This window comes from Microcaecilia unicolor, chromosome 5 (genome assembly GCF_901765095.1).
Source record: "Microcaecilia unicolor chromosome 5, aMicUni1.1, whole genome shotgun sequence".
Lineage (NCBI taxonomy): Eukaryota > Metazoa > Chordata > Amphibia > Gymnophiona > Siphonopidae > Microcaecilia > Microcaecilia unicolor.
The window spans coordinates 194,960,781-194,974,421 of NC_044035.1; the positions used below are offsets into that span (position 1 = coordinate 194,960,781).

Consider the following 13,641-nt stretch of genomic DNA (forward strand, 5'->3'; position numbering starts at 1 on the left):
AAGGCTTCAGGGGACCATTTCTTGACATCAGCCTCCTTCCTAGTGATGGCCGTTAATGTGGCCATAATAATGGAATAATGATTAATAAATTGTCTATAGTAGTCTGCAAAGCTGTTGCATCCCTTACCTGTGACGCTCTTCCCGCGGCGATGCCTCGCTCAGGGTCCGCAGGAGGAGGCGCCGGCCGTAAGGATTGGGCCATTGCTGGCCGTTTGCGGCGCTCCAGAGGGGCTCTGCCGGTCGTGGACTACACCGGCTCGCCGCTACTGGTCGGTGGCGGTTGGGGAACGCCGTCCATCTTGGCAGTGCCGGGGAGCACCAAGGACACTCCTCCGACGTCCGGATTGGCCGTTCGCGGCTGAACGCCGCCCCCTTCTGTTGGCCAGCCAATCCAGAGTTCCTTGGACTGGCTGAGGGCTCCACCCCCTGACAGCTGTTTCTTGTCTCTTTGATGGAGGTGGGCTATTTAGGAGCAGCTTCTGGCAGCACTCATTGCTTCGGCTTCTACTCGTGTGGATCCCTGAGTGATGTGATTCTTTTTGGACTGATTCCCATTTTCAGAACCTTTGCCTGGACCTGGACTTTGCTTTTGCTTGCCGCCTGCCTCAGAAACATAGTAACATAGTAGATGACGGCAGAAAAAGACCTTCACGGTCCATCCAGTCTGCCCAACAAGACAAACTCATATGTGCTACAGAACCTTTGCCTGGACCTGGACTTTGCTTTGTTTGCCACCTGCCTCAGAACCTTTGCCTGGACCTGGACTTTGCTTTTGCTTGCTGCCTGCCTCAGAACCTTTGCCTGGACCTGGACTTTGCTTTTGCTTGCCGCCTGCCTCAGAACCTTTGCCTGGACCTGGATTTTGTTTTGCTTGCCGCCTACCTCAGAACCTTTGCTTGGACGTGGACTTTGTTTGGCTTGCTGCCTGCCTTTGTACCCCTGCCTGGACCTGGACTGTGTTTTGCTGGCCGTCTGCCTTTGAACCCTAGCCTGGACCTGGACTGTGTTTACTTGCGGCCTGCCCTAAACCTTGGTCTGGAACTGGACTGTGTCGGGTGCCTGCTGCCTAACCTGAGTTCTATTCGGACCTCCGCTGGGGTTCCAGTCCTGTTTCCTCAGGTAAGACCAGGATTGTTCGGCTGCCAAATGCTGTTTGGCAGGGGCTCACACCTTATTATTGCAGGGCATGACAAAAGCCCAGGAAACGTTACAGGGCTCAAAGCCCCTGAGATTCAGACCAATCTTGGATGGCTCGCAGCTTCTCAGGATCTGCAGTCCCTTGGAGGAGATGACTCTGATGGAAGGCACACTTCTCAAGTTTGGCAAAGAGGTGATTATCTCAGAGATGCAGTAGGACTGTTTGTACATGTTTAGAACGGTCTTGAGGGGAACCGGAAAAAACCAGGATGTTGTCTAAGTAGACAATTAAAGAAGAGTATAAGAGATCTCTGAATATGTAATTCATAAAATCCTGGAAAACCGCAGGGTCATTATATAAGCCGAAGGGCATCACTCGATACTCATAATGTCCTTCAAGGGTGTTGAATGTCGTCTTCCACTCATCTCCCTTCAGAATCCGGATTAAGTTATAAGCTCCCCAAAGATCAAGTTTCGTGGGGATCACTTCCCCTTGTAGGCGATCGAAAAGTTCAGAGATGAGCGGAAGGGGATATCAGTTCTTGATTGTGATATCATTGAGCCCTCGGTAATTAATACACCAACGAAGGGATCCGTCCTTCTTAGAAACAAAAAAGAAACCCGCTCCAGCAGGGGAAGTAGAGGGTCTGATAAATCCTTTCTTAAGGTTCTCTTGAATGTGCTCTCTCATGGCTTGAGATTCTTCATGTGAGAGGGTGTAAGTATGTCCTCTGGGGGCATCTTCCCAGGAATCAGGTCAATGGGATAGTCAAAGCTTCTATGCGGTGGCAGGATATCAGCCTCTTTCTTGTTGAAGACATCCAGAAAATCAGCATATTCTGAGGGCAATGAGGGCATGGGCGAGGTAGTCCCATCATTTGTCATAGTGAAACCTGGTCCAAGCATTTGGAGAAACACCCGGATCCCCGTCTCTCTATGGAGTTCTTACTCCAGTTGATCCAAGGTGAGTGTAGTTGAAGCCACGGGAATCCTAAAACAATAGGATGAATAGATTGTGGAACGACAAGCAACTGAATCTCTTCGTGGTGCAGGATTCCTACCTGCAGCTGAATAGGGATCAAGATTCGTGGACCTTGCCAGGGAGTACCTCTCCTTCAACAGAGGTGACCTATAGGACCGTTCCGATAGGCTGAAGTTCCCAGCAGTTCCAGAGTCTATCAAGGCGATGGTAGTCATAGTGCCATCAGACCAGTGCAGAGTTATGGGCACAGTCAACAGAGAGTTGGGGAAACTGCTGCATATGCCCAGGGTGAGATTCCACACACACCCTGGGCTTAAGTGTTTCCCGCCTTATGAGGACACTGAGCCAGGAAACGTCCAGGTTCTCCGCAGTAGAGGCACAGTTTATTCTTGCACCGATGCACCCTCTCCTTCTCAGACAGAAGGTATCGACCTACCACCATGGGCTCCTCTGACCCTTCAGTGGAGGTAGCGGGCATGTCAGGCTGGGGTGGAGGTCATTGGAATCGCAGAGGAGTACGGAAGACACGCCGCTGATTAGCCCGCTCCTGAGTTCTTTCCTGGAAGCGAATGTCAATCCATGTACACAAGTTTATAATCTCATCCAATGTGAATGGAACATCTCGTCCCGCTAACTCGTCTGATTCTTTCAGCAAGGCCTTGCCAAAAAAATGGCGGTTAAGGTCTCCTGGTTCTACTGCAACTCTGTGACCAGGGTATGGAAACGAATAGCATATGACCCCACAGAGAGGTTTCCTTGGTGGAGTCGGAGAATCTTACTGGCAGCAGAAGAAGGTCATCCCAGCTCATCCAAGATTATTCTGAATAGATGAAAAAATTCAGGGAGATCCAAGAGAACTGGGTCTTGATGTTTCCACAAAGGGGAGACCCAGGCCAATGCTTGACCTGATAGCGAAGAGATAATGTAAATCACCTTGGAGCGTTCAGAAGGAAAAGAAGTCGGTTGCAATTCAAAATTCACCAGACATTGTTTCAGGAATCCATGGCAGGCCATGGCAGACCTGTCAAATGTGGGAGGATCCTGAATCCAGAGGTGATCTGCAAGGAGCTCCTGCCTGTGAAGGAGCTCCAGTCCGCGGTTGTGATTGCAGGGAAGAGAGTTGAGAACACACATCCTGGAGAACCCCGGACAAATGATGAAGCTGGGACTGTTGCTGCTGAACAGCTTGTGCCAGATCCAGGAGCTTGGGCTTATCCAATGAGTTCATGGCCTCGGCTATCTATCATGGTCTGTCTTGGTTAGTCACTTGAAAATCAGGCACAGACCCAAGTAGTAAGCCCTTATGCCGATCCCAGGGCAGAGAACCAGGCCCGGAGGTGAGGGATCGGTCCTAGATCAGGCAGTCGGATAGGCCCAAGGCTTCACCTGTGGTGACCGCCATTCTCCACAGATTGAGCCCCTAGGTTCAGGCGGTCAGCAAGACCGATGGAAATTGGGCTGGAAGAGACTACCCAGGAAGACAAAGGGATCCTGGTCAACAAGTAGTGAAGGCAAGCCACAGTCCAAGCAGTGTCAGATTCAGGCAGAGGTCAAGGCAGGCGGCGATCCAGAAGGCAAGTCAGGTTCAGGCAGAGGTCAAGGCAGGTGGCGATCCAGGAGGCAAAGGCAGGTTCAGGCAGAGGTTAAAACAGGTGGCAATTCAGGAAGCAAATGTAACCAGTTGTAGAAATTGGTTTAAATTTTTTACCTTACTGCTGGGAGAGCAGGGGGGTTGGCTGGAGCTGTTCTGGGTTGTCAGGGAGATATTTAGCTAGGATGAATTCCTGCACATGAGCTATTCATACCAAGGAGACCTGCACTGACACCTGAAATTTTAAAAGTGCTAAAAATAAGTTTTGAAAGTATTTGCATTAAATCTAATTGCAAAATTTAGGTGCTAGGAAATGGGATTGGTATGCTATCTACTCAAATTTGTTTAAATCATATGCAAATTAGTCCGTTTTGGGAGGTTCTCATTTGCATATTCATGGGTAAAAATTGATATAAATGTTTACAGCCTTAATGTTAGGGCATGGCTCTGATCCAAAATGTGAAGTTTGATCCAAAAACGAAGGGTTTATCTAGTGTTTTTGACTAAAAATTCCATTAGAGTGTCTGTATGTTAATCTGCGTTCAAATAGAGCTCTCTGATTGGATGATCAGCACCTGTTAGAAAATCTGCCCTGTAACAGAGAGAAGAGAGCAACTGAAGATTTGGCCAAGACAGGACCTGCATCTGGCAGCTCCGTGTGTAAACGAGTTGAAAGAAAGAATTGTTGTTTGATCTACGTTGACTGAAGTTATAAAAGAGTACCTGATTATGTGGTAAATGAGAAAATATGAGTGAAAACAGATTGGTGGAGATTTACAAGTTTGAGGTTTCTCTACTGAGAAAAGGATCTGAATATTTCAGGATTACTTGAAGCTTATGAAAAATAGAAAAGGGAGAATTTCAGTTTAAGAGTGCTTAAATCCTATAAGCCATATAAAGGCTTAGTAGATTTAAGTGCCTGTAAGCAAGGAAACCTTAAGATTTGATCTGAAATAAATATTTGATATGAGATAAATAGTTGGTCTGAGATAAATGTTTGATCTGAATTATATTCTTTGGTGAAAAGGAGATAAGTTAGACAAAGAATCTTTTGGATAATTACTTACCTTATAAGTAAGCCCTGTAAGAAAGAAGTTTATAAAAATGTTTAAATGAGATACACCTAAGAAACATTCCTATTTTGAGTTGGAAGTCTTTGAAGTGTTATACTTACTTTTAACTTAGCAGGAAACTAAATGTTTGGTTAGTAAAGAAATTAGAGTGTATACTGGATCCAGTAGGGAGTCAGCAGTTCTACTAGTCTAATCCTGTACAGTCTAACTGAAGAGTATTTCTTTCTGTTTACCAGTACAGTCAAATAATTCCATTCCACTTAAATAAATAATTAATTGTTTTATATAAGGGAGTAGTATATGGATTTATTGTAAATCAAATTGATTCCATTCACAGGAATTCATATTCACCTTTATGCATTCATCCGGTATTATCTTTTAAGAATGATGTTTTATTTTATGTTCACTCTGTCTCTTGTGAGCTGAGCACAGTTAGTTCCTCGGCTGACGCGACTACATATCAGAGGCATTTTGATACTGTGTAAAGTCTTACCACAGACAGGGTGACACAAAGTCAGGTTCAGGCAGAGGTCTTCAGGACAAGTAAGTAAGAGGAAACACACCAGCACAATCCAACAAGGTGGTAGCCAAGGCAGAGAAGCAGTGAAATTCCTCATTTTAAAGCTGAAGGTGCCTGACGTCAGAGGAGCGCGTGCCTGCAGGTACGTGTCCAGTCTGTAGGTGCGACAGATTCATGCACCCAGTCTGTAGACACGCCAGAATGTAGGCGCCCAGGAGGGAAGGGATCTATGCACATAGCGTCTGGGTCAGGAACGTTGTGGGCGCATACGTCTGGCTCCGAAGCTGATGAGTCAGAGAAACTGAATGAATTCTCTATAAACCTGTAGGATATAATGGGGCACTTCTACAAATTGAAGAGTAGCAAATCTCCGAACCGGATGGTATTCATTCCAGAGTACCGACAGAACTGAAGAATGAACATGCGGAGCTATTGTTAGTAATATGCAATTTATCCTTAAAATCGAGCGTGGTACCGGAAGATTGGAGGGTGGCTAATGTAACGCCAATTTTTTTAAAAGGTTCTAGAGGAGATCAAGGAAACTATAAACCAGTGAGTCTGATGTTGGTGCTGGCCAAAATGGCAGAGACTATTATAAAGAACAAAATTACAGATCATATTCAAAAGTGTGGATCAATGAGAGAAAGTCAACATGGATTTAGTGAAGGGAAATCTTACTTCACCAATCTATTACATTTCTTTGAAGGGATGAACAAAGATGTGGTTAAAGGTCAGCCGGTTGATAATGTGTTTGTGTATCTGGATTTTCAGAAGGCATTTGACAAAGTACCTCATGAAAGACTACAGTGGAAATTGGAGAGTCATGGGATAGAGGGTAGTGTTCTATTGTGGATTAAAAACTGGTTAAAAGATAGAAAACAGAGAGTAGAGTTAAATGGTCAGTATTCTCATTGGAGAAGGGTAGTTAGTGGGGTTCCCCAGGGGACTGTGCTGAGACTGCTGCTTTTTAACATATTTATAAATGACCTAGAGATGGGAATAACTAGTGAGGTAATTAAATTTGCTGACGACACAAAGTTATTCAACGTTGTTAAATCACGGGAGGATTGTGAAAAATTACAAGAGGACCTTATGAGACTGGGAGACTGGGCATCTAAATGGCAGATGACGTTTAATGTGAGCAAGTGTAAAGTGATGCATGTGGAAAAGAAGAACCTGAATTATAGCTACATAATGCAAGGTTCCACGTTAGGAGTCACGGACCAAGAAAGGGATCTAGGTGTCATCGTTGATGATACGTTGAAACCTTCTGCTCAGTGTGCTGCTGCGGCTAAGAAAGCAAATAGAATGTTAGGTATTATTAGGAAAGGAATGGAAAGCAAAAATGAGGATGTTATAATGCCTTTGTATCGCTCCATGGTGCGACCGCATCTCGAATATTGTGTTCAATTCTGGTCGCCGCATCTCAAAAAAGATGTGGTGGAATTGGAAAAGGTGCAGAGAAGGGCGACAAAAATGATAAAGGGGATGGGACGACTTCCCTATGAGGAAAGGCTAAAGCGGCTTGGGCTCCTCAGCTTGGAGAAAAGGCGGCTGAGGGGAGATATGGTAGAGGTCTATAAAATAATGAGTGGAGTTGAACGGGTAGATGTGAAGCATCTGTTCACGCTTTCCAAAAATTCTAGGACTAGGGGGCATGCGATGAAGCTACAAAGTAGTAAATTTAAAACAAATTAGAGAAAATATTTCTTCACTCAATGTGTAATTAAACTCTTGAATTCATTGCCAGAGAATGTGGTAAAGGCGGTTAGCTTAGCGGAGTTTAAAAAAGGTTTGGATATCTTCCTAAAGGAAAAGTCCATAGACCATTATTAAATTGGACTTGGGGAAAATCCACTATTTCTGGGATAAGCAGTATAAAATGTTTTGTACTTTTTTGGGATCTTGCCAGGTATTTGTGACCTAGATTGACCATTGTTGGAAATAAGATGCTGGGCTTGATGGACCTTTGGTCTGTCCCAGTATGGCAATACTTATGTACTTATGAACACTCCAGATTTGTGATATTAGACATGTCCTCCGCGGTCCAACATTACTGTCGTCCTTCCCTCTTCCCCTTCAGCGGTCCTCCATCATTTCTGCGGGCTGCCGGCAGCATCAATAAGAAGAGAAAGTTGCCTCTGGCTAGTCCCAGAAGCGTTCCCCCTGCTGTGTCCTGCCTCCTCTGTCACAACTTCCTGTGTCTGTGTAGGTGAGGGACAGCAAAGGAAATGCTTCTAGGGCCAGCCAGAGGTAGTTTGCTCTCCTTATTGACACTGCCAGTAGACCGTAGAAAGGATGGGGGACTGCCGAATGGAAGGAAGGAAGGACTACAGTGATACCAGACTTCAGTGGGGGGGGGGGGGGGGGGGGAGGAGGGGGGAGAAGGGCCTTTAAGATTGTTTGCCCCAGGCCTAACTTTGTCTTTCGGCGGCCCTGCTTTGTATTGACAAAAATAAATGTGAGATATCAAGAGGCATTGAAAGGACCACAGAGAATAACTCAGCTATACACAGCATCTTAGTAAGAAGAAAAATTATTACCTGGCACCAGATGGTAACCGGTATCCTTGGGCAATCCAAAATAGTCTAATTCAAAGCTTCCAGATTTCATCCACTAACACTTGTAGAGAGTTGAAATAACCAGATCCCATAGCATTTATTATGTCAGTGCTGAAAGACAGGGATTCAGTAATCAGATTCTCTGTCTGAATTACAAAACATTGTGCTGCACCTTATATCGCATTACAATATTGTGATTTCCATAAGTACAACTCAGGATACATACATGAACAAGCAGGGTTACCTTTGAAAGCTAATCAACAAATGTATTAAGTTAGTCGAATAAAAAAGGTATCATCTTATTTTCTTTTCTATGTTTTGATTCATTTCTATTACTTTTAAAAGTGGACTAACAGGGCTACTATACCACTTTACCGAACAAAAATTAGAAATTTAGAGCCCAGAGGCCGGGATATAGGATTAAACTGACGGGCCTAGGGAAGGTCAGAAAGATGCATCTGAAAGTGAGTGAGAGTCTAATGCCAGAGATTAGGTCCCAGCCTATAACAAGGGCCATTAGAAAGAACCAGCAAAAGCTACTTGTAATGCAACCTTTTTAAGGATACCCTAGAGGATTGGAGGAGTTGAGGAGTGACCACCAGTTCTAATGTCTTATGATGGAGCACTCATAGTTAGCGTAGCAAGCCTCTAAGTGAATATGGAACGCAGGGGATGTCCTCAAAACGAGTTTGAAGATCTTTAAGGTGGAGGTATGTGACAATTAACCGGCCATTGCTTGTCACTGTAGCAGGGAAAGTCAGAAAATACATGTCCCAGAAGTCACTGCGTTCGCCACAGGGAGTAGAGCGGCTTAGGAGCCATACCTTCTTATTGGAAGGGGTTTTAGTAGCCTTATGATAATAAAAGGAAGGGTGAGGGTGTGTCCCTTTAAAGGCTGAGGGAGGAGAGCCTAGGGCAGGGGTAGGCAACTCTGGTCCTCGAGAGCCGCAGGCAGGTCAGGTTTTCAGGATATCCACAATGAATATGTGGGAGATAGATTTGCATAGAAAAGAAACAGGTGGAAAAAACAACTTCAAGAGATCAATCCAAGGCAAGAGGTGAGATGCTCCAGAAAAACTTTATTAAGGACCCAACACGGTCCGTGTTTCGGTTTTTAAAAAAACCTTCATCAGGGGTCTATAACATAACAACAAAAGAACAGAAAAACAAAACACATATATAATAAAATGAGAAATGAATGGAAACAAATTAAATCGAATGTATTACAACAAATTTCAATATAATATAAAGATATAACAAAATATTAAAAATATTAAAAATTATTAGAATATTAAAAATATTTAAAAAAATTAGTTATGCCTAATATAGATTAAATTTTCTGACATATAATCTGATATATTACCAAAAACAATACTATTACTATACCATCAGACAAACAACCAAGTAGGTAAAAGATAAAAGGTAAATAGACTCTATGTAATTTAATTGGCAGTATAGGGATCTATTTCCAGTAAAATCTAATAGAACAATACATAGTTGTGCATGATATGTGGTGAATTACTTTCAATAGGAAAGGTGATAATAGTTACCATGTTTCAAATAGTAACATATTAAACAAATGACAAAACATCAATAGCAGAAAATTTCTTAATCCATACATATAAAATAGTAATAAAAATAGTAATAAAAATGAATATACAAATAAAGGTAAGATTAGACATGAAATAAAATTAAACATACCAATCAGTAGTTGCACAGAGGATATACTGACAAACAATGGAGCTCATAAAATGTGGTCTCTATTAAAATTGTATAAATGAGAAAATTATTAAATATTGAAAAGATAATAAATAATTAATAAACGAATTATATCAAAACGTATAACGACCAATATCATAAGGGTACAAATAGTTATTACTCAAAAAACTTATTAAATATTAAATTTTCAATAACAGCACAGCATAAAATTTAGAAGAGTCATATTTAATAGGAGATGCATGGTTTAAAATAAGTGGTGAATCTTACATCTATACAAAATCGTAAGATAGAAATCAAATGATAGAGAATGTTTTAGAAAATTTTTTAGAAAATTTTTAGAAAATTTTTGTGTATCCAAGTATCTATATAGAAATACATATAAGTAAAAATAAAAATAGATAATTGATTTTAGGCATTACAAAATTTATCAAGAGCCTAGCCATCAGAAAAAACAACAGAACGAAACAAAACAAAAACCGGCCGTCAGATAGGGAAAGGAAAGGGAGTATACATACCATAAAAGATGCTAGAAAAAAGGGGGGAACATGTAAACATGAGTAGTGGTATATCTTATATTCCAAAATGTACGAGCATATAGGGTATAAATGAATGTATGAATATATATATATCTCTATATATATATGCGCATATCCTTAACGATAGGAGCGCCTGAGGTACTAGTAAAAATAAGGTGGTAGCGCGTATAATAGTCAAATTAATCAAAAAATATTGAAAAATGTATATATTGCTAATACTGTGTCATTAAAAACAATGGCGCCGTGTGAAATATAAATAAATATAAATATATATATCTCTGAGTAAAAACGACGTAGGGACTGACAGAAATAAATGACTGAATGAAAACTAACTAGAAATATATCTATAAAACCATATCGGGCAATCGTGATAAGCTAAATAAGATCAGAAAGTGTTGTCTCGTACCGACAAATTCAATATGGAATAATATCAAAAATGGCGTCAAAATACAATCGATCTCAATACCGCTGTGGTGAAACGTGGAATCCATTCATAGGATACATCAAATTTCAAAATAAAGATTGACTTATATACTAACTAGTAGAATGCCAATGACAGTTATATCAGCTGGTAAATGAAGCAGAAGCCAGCCGTCAGAAGGGGAAGGGGGGGGGAAGGGAATATACATACACATACCACAAAAAACGCTAGGGAAAAAGAACGCTAGGGAAAAAGACTGCATTCAAATATAAGTGATAGTATATCTTATGTTCCAAAATATACTGGCGTGTAGGGTATGAATAAATATATGGATGTATGTATATATATATATGTGCACACCTCCTTAACGATAAAAGCGCCTAAGATCCTAACAAAGAGAGGGTGGTGGCGCAAATATTAGTCAAATAAATCAAAAAGAATTGGAAAAATATATATATTGCTAATAATGTGTCAGGCAGTCATAACAGTTTGGTAAAAAAAATTTTAAAAACAATGACGCTGGGATATACCCAATACTAATATGTAAAATGTGAATAAATATAATTATATATATCTCCCTAACAGAAAACGCCGAAGGTACTAACAGAGATAAATAGCTAAATAAAAACAAACTAAAAATGTATCAATAATGCCATATCAGGCATTCGTGATAAGCTAAGACAAATCAAAAAAAGGAAAACTACCTTACCTTGAATGAATTAGGAATGGTTGCCTCGTACTGACAAATTCAATATGAGATAGTGTCGAAAAAAAGCGCCAAAATACAATCGATCTAAATAGCGCTGTGGTGAATCGTGGAATCCATTGATAGGATACATCAAATTACAAAATGAAGATTGACATATATACTAACTAGTAGAATACCGGTGACGGTTATATCAGCTGGTGAGTGAAATAGATCAGATTACTGAGTAATAAAAACATCGCACAATAATTTAAAAGCACCAATTGACTGAAGTTAATATGACTTGGATAAAATTAATAAAAATGAATAAAAATGCTATGTCCTAATTATATCAACCAATTATATAAAAAGACATTGAGTAAAATGCTCACAGGTCATAGAAATTAAGACAACCAATTGGAAAAAATTAATCCGACTTCAAAACACTCACCAAAAAATATATATGTTTCAGAGGTAGCGATAAATCAAATAATTAAAAAATTATTAAAATGATATAACAGCCCAATATTTGATCTAATGTTTAATCAACCGGTACTTCATTTGATAAATTAAATAAAAGTAATATATAAATATCGAAGCTAATGACCGGCAGAAGATAACACCCGTGAGCTGACTGTTTATATGAAATCTTACAAAAGAGTTTTAAATAAATGACTGGTATATAGTGAAAGAGTCGTTGAAAGACATAAAAAACGTTCAGATTGATAAATAGACTAAAACGTATTATATTACATTAAATGTCTTTCTCAATTGGAAAAGTAAATATAAAAGCTATTAAGGACATGTGAAGAAAAAATAAATGAAAAATAAAAATGAAAAAAGTGAAATAAAAATAAAAATAATGATAATGAGGTGATGCTAGGATTGCCATCTCACTCAAAATTAAAAGTATATTTTGAAAAATATTTTAATACCTAAAACTATAATATGATTACATTATAGGATAAAATAATTTAATAGGAAATAATTATTTTTAAAGAAAAAGGTTTATACTCCATATAAGTATTTAGATACGCATAAACAAAAATAACTAGTCCATCCTAATATAAAAATGTTTTAAAAGATATTTGGATACACATAGAACGAAATTGCTGCTATAAAATGATGCTAGTAAAAATGATGTCAATAAAAATAATAGAAAATCGATACTGGTCGTTCCGTAAAGATATGGATAATACTACAAATGTAAAGATGTGTATATATATATACCGTCTCAAGACTAAAAACATTTTTAAAATGGAATAGCAGAGAAATTTCTCAGAGAAAATGTAAATATTCAATTTCTTTATTGAGACCTTTTGGGGCTACACATTCGGCTTGGTATATTGCACGTTGTTCTGCTCTTAGCAATGCCTGATCAATATTTCCCCCACGAGGATTTGGTTTAATGAGTCGTAACACAAAAAATTTTAAATCATCAGTGCTGTGTTCAGCATCAATCCAGTGTTCAACTAATGGAGCTGATTTGATCTGCCTTCTGATGCAGCTACGGTGTTCAATAATGCGAGTTTTTATTTTCCTTTTAGTCTTGCCAATATAAATCAGATTGCAAGGACATAAAATTACATAAATAACATTCTCAGAATTACAGTCGCTATCAAATCTCAGCTCATATTTTTTACCTGTGGTGGGGTGTATAAATGAATCTAACTGAAGAGAGTGGGCACACACTGTGCAAGAATTACACGGTCTGTGTCCACCAAATTTTTGAGTCACGTTATCTCTAATCATTGGAAGAAAGGATGGAACTAAATGATTTCTTAAATTAGGATTTCTTGAGAGAGCGAAAATTGGAACAATCTCTTTAAAACATGGATGTATCTGAACGATATGCCAGTGTCTTAAAATGATTTTCTTAAAAGAATGGCTAAAGGACGAAAATCTAAGAGCACAGACTAAATTTGGAGTGGAGTGAGATTTGACACCAGTATTTAACAGTTCTTCTCTAGTTCTCATACCAGCCTTTTTAAACCCTTCTGTAATACATCTGCTCGGATAACCTCGTTGTCTAAATCTATTCTTTAGATCTCTAGAATGTTTATAGTAGTCATCTACATCAGCACATATTCTCTTCAATCTTAAAAATTGGCAAAATGGTAGATTATCTTTTAGTGCTCTATTGTGATAGCTTGAATAATGTAGATAGCAGTTTTTATCAGTAGGTTTTCTGTATAACGAAGTGGTTAGCCTATGTGTGTCCTTTTTAATTTTGATGTCTAGAAAAGGAATGCTGTCTGTGTCAAACTGCATTTTGAATTTCAAATTAGGATCACATGTATTGATCCATTCATAAAATTGCTGCAATAAACCACTGTCACCCTTCCATAGTATAAAAATATCATCTATGTATCTCTTGTACATTTTAACATGCTGTTTATATGGGTGATCTAATAGG

At 39.6% G+C, this 13,641-nt stretch overlaps 1 protein-coding gene and 1 long non-coding RNA gene across 3 annotated transcripts in view; one reads left to right on the forward strand and one right to left on the reverse strand.

The window, feature by feature from the left end:
• LOC115471227 (cell surface glycoprotein CD200 receptor 1-like) overlaps window positions 1–13,641 on the forward strand; it is a 180,502-nt gene that overhangs the window by 69,742 nt on the left and 97,119 nt on the right. The gene's annotated exons all lie outside the window — the stretch shown is intronic.
• Window positions 1–13,641, reverse strand: part of LOC115471228 — a 74,154-nt gene that overhangs the window by 13,006 nt on the left and 47,507 nt on the right. For both annotated transcript variants that reach the window (XR_003942300.1, XR_003942301.1), the window contains exon 2: window positions 7,847–7,975. This is a non-coding gene — a long non-coding RNA (uncharacterized LOC115471228). The remainder of the gene's footprint in view (window positions 1–7,846; window positions 7,976–13,641) is intronic.